The following is an 11,929-nucleotide window of genomic DNA, read 5'->3' as shown; positions in this document are numbered from 1 at the left end:
CCTAGGAGGATTATTAGGTAATGAAGGAGAAGCCAGGTTAGAAACAAGTGGATTTGGGTGGTTAAGAAGTTTATCATGGAAGGAATGTGATCAGGTTCTGGCCAAATCGGCAACATATGGAACATTGAGGTCCTGATGGATGACTTGATTTTTGACAAAGTAAGGAGCATTAAGGATTTTGAACTGTAAGGATTGGATTCGGAAGGAATTTGATGGTTTAGTGGAGCCCCAAAGCTCAACTCCGTATGTCCAGATAGGCCTTATAATAGTCATGTAGATCAGTCTTATGTAATGGATTGGCAATTTAGACCGTTTTCTACTGAATGGACTATAATTTGAAATAGGGCCTTTAAACAAAATCTTTTTCATTATGCTTAATTTATTTCGTCCCTCTTATAAATAACATTGCACTAATCAGTTTTACCAGCTTAACAATCAATTATAATTAATTCGGATAATATCTCCCAATCTTGTATTTTACAAGGAAATGTCTGAATTAAACAGTGTAATGGCAAAAACGCGAGGATAATTTATATAAAATATTCTGAAAATGAGTCACCTTAAAAATCAAAGAGGTTTTGAAAAAAGTATTGCGGTAACGCACGTCAATGCAGGAATTATCGGCAGAATATTTAATAATGCAAGAAATAAGAAATAATGTGTGGTGGTTTTCTTGATGTAGGAACCATACAAGCGAGGGTCTTAAGGTGATCGCATCTTAAAAATGTGATATCCGATCTCCTCTTTACAAATATCAAAATAAATTTAGATGCTTACTCAAATGCTAAGTGCTGCGTAGAGAAAGGCAAATAAACTTGGCCAAAAACCATGGTATAGATACCACGGTCTGTGTGAGCGAGAATTGCAAATAAATGTGGATATAAGCTCAATAGTGAACAAGGATGTGTGGTCCTCACAAGGCTCGCGGATGACCATGCGGTATCAGCGCGTGATAGTGGCGCTACAGAAAGGGTGATCCATAGCGTAAGAGGACATTTACAGAAATGAATTAGGCTTTAAGTCCTAAAGAAAATGAGGACGTCTTCATGAATAAAACAGAGCTAGAAACGAAGAGTCTACCTTGTGAATGGAAATGGTATCCAAAGAATGAAACAGGGTCCACAAAATATTTAGGAGGCATATTTTCTGGAGAGCTGTAGTTCATTGATGATTCGGTGATCAAGTTGAATAGAGAATTTTAACTACCTTTTCACGTGTTGCTTGCTTGAAGTGCGCAAGTTAAGGAACCGGTATTATAAATTTAGACAATTTTCCCTTGCCAAACTGAACCTATGTCACTTTAGACATATGATTGCATATGTCCACATTCTCTTACAATTTTATAGAATAAAAGGAACCCAATAAAAACGACTAGGTTCTAAGAAGGCCCCAGAGACTCTTCTAACAGTCCTTTCAAGCCCTTAGTATCCTGTATCAATAGCAAGGGCTGATACTTAAACAGGTACTTGCTGTCATCTGACAATGGACTTCCATCAGTCTAACTATTTTATGTTTAACACATGAAAGTTAGTCCTCACAAGATCATGACTCTTACGCCAATTTCTTGGAAGCCTCACACCATGCTTCTAGTCACGCCTTTTTCTCCCTCCCAGATATTTATTTCTAATTTCATAGGCTCTCTAGGCTCCGCCTAATTTCCTAAATTATCTGATTGGTCCAAACCCCTTCTCCTATTTCACTATTCTTCCTACCCCCTCTTCTCAAGTGTACATATATATTTCCTAGACTAGGTAGACTAGATATGGCTAGCCACTCCTAGTTTTGATCCTGGGTACGCAACTTGGGTCTAATATCTTGGGGAGGATGCAGGATGCTTCTTTTTTCCCAACATTGCAAAAGTCAGCCACATCAGACTGGATTTTGAATAATGACTGTCATTCTAACTATTTTAAGATCTCTTCAATTTAATGACTTCCAACTAACAATGCTTTCTACGAAGATGTTTTGAACTATTTAAGGAACTAAGAGTACTTAAGTGTAAACAATATTTTTAGTCCTTCCTTCTGTAGGATATGGATGTATGTTCTTATTTGTTCTTTAACTGGTTTCGATAAGACAACTCTTGTGCGTAAGAAAAATAATACACTTACAAACAATAACCTTACAGCAGAATCGCATCACTCTAAAAATGACAATTTTTTTTTCATCATTTATTTATCGTTATTTACAACTGTATACAAATATATACAAGTAAATTTGCTGTAGGTGACATAGTGACATGACATGTGGAGAATCTACCCACTGATAGAACTCCAATAACATTTCTAGAGGAGAAGATCTCGAGGCCATCTTATTTTCAGACGCCTAGGAGGATTGTTAGGTAATGAATGAGAAGCCAGGTTAGAAACAAGTGGATTTGGGTGGTTGAGAAGTTTATCATGGAAGGAACGGTATCTGGTTCTAGCCAAATCGGCAACATATGGAACATTGAGGTCCTGATGGATGACTTGATTTGTGACAAAGTAAGGAGCATTAAGGATTTTACGAAGGATTTTGGACTGTAAGCATTGGATTCGGGAGGAATTTGATGGTTTAGTGGAGCCCCAAAGCTCAATTCCGTATGTCCAGAAAGGCCTTATAATAGTCATGTAGATCAGTCTTTTGTAATGGATTGGCAATTTAGACCGTTTGTCCAGTAAATGTTGTAATAGTCGGAATCGACGAGCAGTTTCTTGTCTTTCTAGTCTTGTATGTGGATTCAATGTCAGTCGTTAAAATGACATTTAAATGGTAAATTAGGGAGAATCATTGAAATACAAGTAATAGTAAATGTTCCTCTTTAAGCACATGGCTAATTAGTAACGCCAGTGCCTAATGTGGCAGAGATAACAAAAGACACCCGCTAGCGAGGAAAGCGGTGGAGAAAGAACCTTATTTTATTTTCCGTGGAAAAGCAACTTCTTCATTTTAATTCGGTGGATAACCATGAGTAAGTAGAGACGTTTCTGAAGTGCCCTCCGGCAGTCGAGGAGAGGGTAGATAGATGGATGTGGAGGAGAAGAAGAAAGACACAGAAGTACACCTTCCTTCTATATACAATTTACACCATCACGATCTATCATCGTTATTAATGAGCATATCTACAGTTTTTATAGACCCCTAATGAAGATTAATTAATAGCCCTTAAGATAAATGTTTCGGCCACCTTTCATAACCTGTAGTTACGATAGATTAAGTATTTAACATATAATACTCTATCTTGTTCAACCAACCTATACATTGTTTAATTAATTAATTTCTATACAGTCCACTAACAATATCCAACCAGCCAATCAAAAATGAAGTAACGCCTGGCCATAGGTTGAAGGATGAAGTTGAAGTTCTTTCAAGATACAAAAGAAAAATAATGATATAAAGGATACAGTGATAAATTTCCATAATATGTAAATCTGGGTCATCCTACGCTTGTTTTCGTAAAATGTCTTATCTTAACTGATAATTTTATTAGAAAATAATATTGACAACGAAGAGACATACAATTCCTATGTTCTAGATTAACCACGTATTTCCCTAGTCTATCATCACCTCTCGATAAAATCTTTCTCATCATAAATAATAACTGTTCTCGATTCCTGTTAGTATGGATTTACATCGTTATGTTATCCTATTAGTATCCATTTAAATCGTTAAGTTATCCTATCAGTATCGATTTAAATCGTTAAGTTAGCCTATTAGTATAGATTTAAATCGTTAAGTTAGCCTATTAGTATCGATTGAAATTATTAAGTTATTCTATTAGTATCGATTTAAATCGTTAAGTTAGCCTATTAGTTTCAATTTAAATCGTTAAGCTAGCCTATTAGTATCGATTTAAATCGTTAAGCTATCCTATTAGTATCGATTTAAATCGCTGTTATCCTATTAGTATCGATATAAATCATTAAGTTATTCTATTAGTACCGATTTAAATCGTTAAGCTAGCCTATTAGTATCGATTTACATCAGTAAGTTATCCTATTAGTATCGATTTAATACGTTAAGCTATCCTATTAGTATCGACTTAAATCGTTAAGTTATCCCATTAGTATCGATTTAAATCGTTAAGTTAGCCTATTAGTATCGATTTAAATCGTTAAGCTATCCTATTAATATCGATTTAAAACATTAAGTTATCCTATTAGTATCGATTTACATCGATATATAATAGCCAAAAAGCTTTGTTATTGCAAGTAAGCGTCAATCGGACTGTCAATCAGTGAATGATTGAAGTTACATGAACCTACACAACTAATGATCGGACATTATTTCCCCCAATATATTACTAATAGATTATTATAGAACGGAACTAGGTTTCGAAATAAATACGGATAAAACAAAATATACGGTTAGCAGTGAAAACTAGAGCAATTTCGGTGATATAGATCTAGGCATAAATACGTTTGACAGGTAGGTTCTACGCTAACTGGGAAAAAAAAACGAAATCAATGTGCAATTATTAATTATATATGTATATATAGTTGACCGTAAAAATTTATATATATGAAGATGGTCAGGGTTGCGGTCAAAAAAAGAACAAATAGTTTATAACTAATGTATGTCATAATGTCCAACGTTTCGCCCCACTTTACAGGGCCATTGTTTACGTTTACTCTTGCCATTGTTACTTATTTTATATTCTTATCATTGTTTATTCAAGTTTATTTTATACTGATACTATTTTATATCTTCCTTCCTTTTATTTATATGTAGTTTCTTATCACTTTATTTTTACATAATATTTATCCTAGCTTAAATTACCTTATAAACTACAAATAGTTTATAACTAATGTATGTTATAATGTCCGACGTTTCGCCTCACTTTGCAGGCTTCATCAGGGCTGTTCAAAGCGAAAGGTTGAAGAGAAGGCGACAATGCGACATTTGAACAAGTGGGGCGAAACGTTGGACATTAAAATAGTTATACACTATTTGATTGGAGAAGATCGTTGGGGGTGCGGTCAGCAAAAAACAACATAAATAAACAAAAATATTTATTTATGCCGACGTTTCGTCATTCGACGTCATTAACGGCCGTTCCATATTTTTTTTTTTAAATATTTGGTTCTAGAACTTTAGTTTGATGTTTCAATTTTTTTTATTATTATCAGAAGAATATAGTTGACCGTATGAAGTAGATTGTAGGAAGATAGTCCGGGTGGGGGTCAATAAAGCTATCGAAATAGTAAAAGAAAACTATTTATTGTTAATCAACGTTTCGGCCCATTTCGCAGGGCTGTTTGATTGTAGTACAAAGGAAACTCAATTGCCCTCTGTACTTCAATGAGACAGCCCTGACCAAGAACTGCAAAGTGGGGCGAAACGTCGGTTAACAATAAATAGTTTTATTTTACTATTTTGATACCTTTATTGACCTCCACCCGGACTATCTCTCTACAATTTTTATTATTATTTAACTTTTTTTTTTTTTATTTCAATCCCGAAATTCTGAACTCTTCAAATTTGTGATAGTTAATTATTTTAATGTGATATTTAAATGAGTTTATATTCAGGGTTTAAGTCTTGTTTAATTGGTTATTCTTTCTTTAAAAAAAAATACCAATTTTATGTTTTTTTCGTCATTATTCATGGCTACTGATACACTTGGTACCCGTAGTGTAGAAATGAAAGATGTGACTGACTATAAGCGTACTATTCCAGTATTAAAACTTTTGCGGTGGTTGCTTATTGATTAGATATTAATGAGTTATATTTCTATGAGCTAATCTCAACCAATCTATTGGGACCTCCTGCGACTGTAACGACATGACCTAGTCTATGGTTTAGTTGTTTTGTTTTTTTAATAGTTTTTAATTTGCTTGGGGGACTTTCATTCCACACGAACCGCTAACTACCTGATATATATTTTTCAATGGAAGACTTACTTCTTGGAGTGAAAGAATGGTCGAGTTATTTGATTTGTTATTTTCCAATTCGCACATTTCCTTAACACCTTAAAAGTGAGAATTCACAAAACTATTATCCTTCCCACTGTTCTTTATTGATGTGAAACGTGTCCTCTTGCACTCAGGGAATAACAGTGTCTTTGTATGTTTGAAAGTAAAGCATTACGTAAAATATTTGAATTGAAAAACGAGGAGTCAACTGGAGAATTTGGAAGGTTAAGGTACGTTGATTTTAGGATTCCTAAAATTTTAGTAAGCTCTCAGCCGACGGGTAAGCGTTCGAAGTGTACATCAAAACGTAGATGGGAGGATAGCGTTGAGACTGATTTAGTATATTTTTATTTGGAGGGGTGTCACTGGAAGGATATATGTAGAGAACGATTTGTAGTATCGGCATTGAACTTTCGGGTTCGCTAAGCCTTTGCTATTATGCTAATACATAGTACAGTATTTAAAATACGTTGAGATCCAGGCTGCATCTGACCAAGGACGACGTCAAATTCATTCGTCAAAATTAAAAATCATTTGCCGACCAATTGATACATCGGCAATTGTGATTGATTGCGTCAGAAGCCTATCTTGAGAATTATCTTCGATTATAATTTTTTATTTAAATATTTTTCTTCAGAAATAAAAAAAAAAGATTTGCGTAAAATAATTACGTGATGATTATTATTATAATTATTTGAGAGACGTGGTGTTTTGTTATTGGAATTTTCATATAATATACTAATTAAAAAAGAAGGTGACCAAATCACCTCCTTGCACAATCGTTGATCTAGTAACAGTACTCCCTTACAAAGTACTGCACCCCTGACCCTTCAGGAGGTTTTAGCAGTACAGATTTAATTTGTATACTTAAAAAAAAAAAGTAAAGAAAATTCTCACGGGGCTTTTAGTACCATGTGGCAAAGGAAGGGCACTAAATGCGTATGTTTATAATTAGATATATATTAATCCTTTTATTAAAATGGATTTAGTGAATGACACAATTTCTTCCTTATTAAACTATAATAGTTTATTTCATATCATACAGCAACGTTTCGGGAGATTTCCCCCATCTTCAGGCTGTTGTTACACAGTCATGCTGCAGCACAATTCGTAGATTTTGTAAGAATTTTACATTAATATTTTTCATATGGTCTTCATTCATAACCATATTGTTATTCTAAATTTAATAATCCTTTAACTGGAAGAGTCTTATGGAATTAAAATGGATTTAGTGAATGACACAATTTCTTCCTTATTAAACTGTAATAGTTTATTTCATATCATACAGCAACGTTTCGGGAGATTTCCCCCATCTTCAGGCTTATTAAATTTAGAATAACAATATGGTTATGAATGAAGACCATATGAAAAATATTAATGTAAAATTCTTACAAAATCTACGAATTGTGCTGCAGCATGACTGTATAACAACAGCCTGAAGATGGGGGAAATCTCCCGAAACGTTGCTGTATGATATGAAATAAACTATTATAGTTTAATAAGGAAGAAATTGTGTCATTCACTAAATCCATTTTAATTCCATAAGACTCTTCCAGTTAAAGGATTATTAAATTTAATCCTGTTATTTATCTGGTTAATAAAGGAGGTAAGAAAAAAAAGGGGGAGTCCTAGTGGGACCTCTACTGTTTGTCGTTTTTATGACACTAGTAACAAGGACAACTGCCCTCAAGCATCCAGAAGAAGTGGTACCAGCCTATGTCCAATCAAAAGGCAGCCCCCGTAAAACCTTCTGCTACCATCGTAGCAGTACCTAAGATGAACGGGATCAGAGTGAACCCTGCGAAGACGGATGCCATAGTCATGTACTTTCAGAAGGTTCATGGACGGCGAATGCCGAAGGATCTCGAACACCATCGTTTACCTCGGTCTTGATAGGCATCTTACCTTCTTCAGTTACGTCAGGGAGATATTCAAACTGGCCCGGTTGATGTCCTACAGGCTCTCTACCACCTGCACACCTCACAGCAGATCTCACTTCGACTCAAGTTGAAGATTTATAAAGCAATCATCTGACTCTGCTCTATGGTACCCCGCTCCTGCGACACCTCTTCAAGACCACGCTGAAAAAGCTGCAGAATTCCCTCCTTCGGCGAATAGTCCGAGGAGCTGCACTGCAAAGAGCTTGGAACAGTATTATCCATGATCAGCTCCAGCTTCCCTCCCGTAGGCAGATTAAGTTTTTTGATGGGCTGAAAGGATGTGCTAACCGCTGTTATGTGGTTGGGCTTGGTGCGCTGAAGGTGGGGGTTACAATATTGTCCCAAGAGCCGCTGGCCAGGGGGAGGGGAGGGGTGCAAAGAAGGGGGAGGGCCGCTACACTAGGGGATAAAAGGGAAGAGGGGTTAAGATGACTTCAGGTTGTATATTGTATTGTATGTATATTGTATTGTATATTATTTATATTGTAATAATTTATAATCCGTATTGTATATACATATTTATCAATAAAAGAGGATTTGAAAATAAAAAGATGACTTCAGGCTGCAGAGTTCGAAACCCTTCCCTCGGCGAGGACGTCGACCAAGGGGAGAGTGCATTGCCATACATGTTTGTATGTATATATACATGCCATATATGCCATACATACATATGTATATGTATATATGACAGGAAAAAAGGTCTTAGTGGGGCGGTTCGGCCGGGGTGTATGGCCTTTTTTTCATTCATTTGTTACGGTCTTAATGTTTCATTCTATTGATTATTTGCTATTATTCCTTAAAACCCTTAATCTGCGGTCAAGAAGAAAGAAAAAATAGTAATAACTATTTTTTTCTCTGCCGACGTTTCGACCTACGCTGAAGGTCTTCATCACGGCTAATATAATAAGTCAAATGTAGCGTTAATGTAATGGTAAAATGGTGATATAAAACATATAACATCAAAATGTAAAGTTTGTGTATAAATATATGTAAATATAGTATATAAACAATTAAATATTTAAATAGATAATAATAAGGAGGATAAAGATAAAAAAAAAATAACTAAATTAATAAGTGAACACCTAAATTAAAATATTTGTTATTGAAAAAATCTATTAATTTAATTAAATTATGAGACATAATAACTGTTGTTATAATATAAGTGTAACAGGTACATTATTTTTACAGATTACATAAAAATGTAATGTAGAAGGAAGAATGTGCGATCGGTACAATGCAGAAATGAGTAAGATAAGAATTTAGAAAAGAGGTTATTGTATTATGAAAAGAATAATAAAGATAAATGCTAACATAAAGTAAATAAAAAATAATCAAACTATAACATGAAAATAGTAATATATGGGGAACTAATAAGAAGAAAAGGAAATGAAAAATAACTAATAAATATAAATAAAAAATAAACATTAACAATGTTCATTGAATACAATCCTTTGAAAGACTATATAAAATAAATTAAAAAATAATAATAAAATATTTATCGATCCGTCGGTTATTTTATTTATATAATTAAGTTTCTTTTATGATATAAATAGGAACAAGGAGATTCTCATTACAGTACTAGAGCGAGGTTGACCGCTAGCAATTACTTTAAAAAAGAAGACAAACTTGGCTAAGGGAGTGGTTTTAAACTGTTATTTTTTCTCCAGCGTTAGATATAAAATTCCATTCTAGGAGTAAAAATTATCTTATATAATCCCAGCTTATATTTATTTTACTTTAGAAAAAATATTTCAAAAAATAGATGCGTGATATAGAAAACTCGCTCTATAAATGTTTTTTTTTTTAAATTATTTATTTAATGTAATTTACAACTGTACAAAATAATACAATAGGTAAATATGTAGTATGTTTCATATACACATGAAAATCTTGGGAAGGAACCACCCATTGGTGGTACTTCAAACATTAATTTAAATCAGAAGGTCCCGTGGCCATCTTCTTTTCAGACGCCTCGGAGGATTATCAGGGATTGTTAAGGATGAAAGATTAAGAATTAATGGGTTAGGATGGTTTGGGAGTTTGGAATGAAAAGACGCATATCTGTTTTGGGTCAAATCTACAACGAATGGGATGTTAAGGTCTTTGTGAATGAGTTTATTTGTGACGTAATAAGTATCATTAAGGATTTTACGTAGGATTTTGGATTGTAACGATTGGATGCGGGAAGAATTTGATGGTTTCATGGAGCCCCAGAGCTCAATTCCATATGTCCAAATTGGTCTGATTATTGTAGTGTATACTAATTTTTTGTAGTGAATGGGAAGTTTAGAGCGTTTGTCAAGTAAGTGTTGTAGCAATCGGAATCTACGAGCAGTTTCTTGTCGTTTGAGTCTTGTGTGTGGATTCCAAGTAAGTCTCTTGTCAAGATGGATTCCTAAGTATCGAATCTGTTCAACAGGCATTAGTGGTGTATTTAGAAAGGATACTGTAGGACAGGAGGGTAGAGGTTTACGACGGAGAGTAAAGGTGATCTGGTGGGATTTTTCAGGATTTATTTTGATTCTCCAGTTTTTACACCATTCTTCAATAGATGCTATGTGTGCCTGTAGTGTTTGTAATGCATTAGTTGGGTCGTTGAACTCTATAAATGTAAACTGGAATTTCGGAACCGCAAAAATATAATACATTGTCAACACGACTCCTCAAATCTATACAGGGCTTATAGTCTGAAACCCCAAAAGGAGAAAAAGACAGTTATTTCACCCCAGTTTTCGACTACTTTAATGAAAACTGTATAATTCTTAGTAAAAACTGTGTATAATTCTTAGTAAAAACTGTGCATAATTCTTAGTAAAAACTGTGCATAATTCTTAGTAAAAACTGTGTATAATTCTTAGTAAAAACTGTGCATAATTCTTAGTAAAAACTGTGTATAATTCTTAGTAAAAACAGTGTATAATTCTTAGTAAAAACTGTGTATAATTCTTAGTGAAAACTAATGAGTTTGCCAAGAAAGACCGTACTAGGACTCAAAACTAAGATTTTAAGAAAATTATAATTGTAGCAGTACTTTATTAGTTGATAAAATTAGTATTTGCTTGAAAAATAGTTTTTTAATAAACAAATAATTTTGTATCACTTTTTTTTGGGGGGGGGGGGGGGGGCTGCCCCTATTCACTTTCTTTATATATAACGCATCTACTCCACCTCTAGTTAAATAACTATAACTATATTTTTATATAAATATGACAGTTATTTCACCCTAATTTTCGAATACTTTAATGAAAACTGTGTATAATTCTTAGTAAAAACTGAGTATAATTCTTAGTAAAAACTGTGCATAATGCTTAGTAAAAACTAATAAGTCTGCCAAGAAAGGGCGTACCAAAACTAAGATTTTAAGAACATTATAATTGTACCAGTACTTTATTAGTATTTGCTTGAAAAATTGTTTTTTAATAAATAAATAATTTAGTTTCACTTCTAAGAGGGGGGCAGCAGTCCCCATTCACTTTCTCTTCACATAACTCATCTTCCTCCACCTCTAGTTAAATAACAATAACTATATTTTTCTATAAATATAAGAGTTATTTCACCCTAATTTTCGAATACTTTAATGAAAACTGTGTATAATTCTTAGTAAAAACTGTGTATAATTCTTAGTAAAGACAGTGTATAATTCTTAGTAAAAACAATGTATAATTCTTAGTAAAAACTGTGTATAATTCTTAGTAAAAACAGTAAATAATTCTTAGTAAAAACTGTGTATAATTCTTAGTAAACGCTGTGTATAATTCTTAGTAAAAACTGTGTATAATTCTTAGTAAAAACTGTGCATAATGCTTAGTAAAAACTAATAAGTCTGCCAAGAAAGTGGCGTACCATAACTAAGATTTTAAGAAAATTATAATTGTAGCAGTACTTTATTAGTTTTTAAAATTAGTTTTTGCTTGAAAAATTGTTTTTTAATAAATAAATAGTTTTGTTTCACTTTCGGGGGGGGGGGGGGGAGGAGCCAGCTGCCCTCCATTCACTTTCTTTTTACATAACTCATCTTCCTCCACCTCTAGTTAAATAACTATAACTATATTTTTCTATAAATATAAGAGTTATTTCACCCTAATTTTCGAATAC

The sequence above is a fragment of the Halyomorpha halys genome, unplaced genomic scaffold, assembly GCF_000696795.3.
Source record: "Halyomorpha halys isolate HHAL.00 unplaced genomic scaffold, Hhal_1.1 Scaffold76.1, whole genome shotgun sequence".
Taxonomy (NCBI): Eukaryota; Metazoa; Arthropoda; class Insecta; order Hemiptera; family Pentatomidae; genus Halyomorpha; species Halyomorpha halys.
The sequence above is the reverse complement of the archived record's forward strand: the minus strand, read 5'-3'. Positions refer to the sequence as shown.